Source organism: Protomyctophum bolini, assembly GCF_963924005.1.
Source record: "Protomyctophum bolini genome assembly, chromosome: 10".
Classification (NCBI taxonomy): domain Eukaryota; kingdom Metazoa; phylum Chordata; class Actinopteri; order Myctophiformes; family Myctophidae; genus Protomyctophum; species Protomyctophum bolini.
Window position 1 is genome coordinate 45,791,068 of NC_137871.1, and position 436 is coordinate 45,791,503.

The following is a 436-nucleotide window of genomic DNA, read 5'->3' on the forward strand; positions in this document are numbered from 1 at the left end:
AATTCAAATATAGCAAAAAATACCTGATCTACAAGCTCAAAACGCATCGCATTGCGACGCGCTTTGAGCTTGTAGAGCTTGTAGTGGCCCTCCGGAGTGAGTGTGGAACTATAGTGGCCCTCTGGAGTGAGTGTGGAACTATAGTGGCCCTCTGGAGTGAGTGTGGAACTATAGTGGCCCTCTGGAGTGAGTGTGGAACTATATAGTGGCCCTCTGGAGTGAGTGTGGAACTATAGTGGTCCTCTGGAGTGAGTGTGGAACTATAGTGGCCCTCTGGAGTGAGTGTGGAACTATAGTGGCCCCTCTGGAGTGAGTGTGGAACTATAGTGGCCCTCTGGAGTGAGTGTGGAACTATAGTGGCCCTCTGGAGTGAGTGTGGAACTATAGTGGTCCTCTGGAGTGAGTGTGGAACTATAGTGGCCCCTCTGGAGTGAGT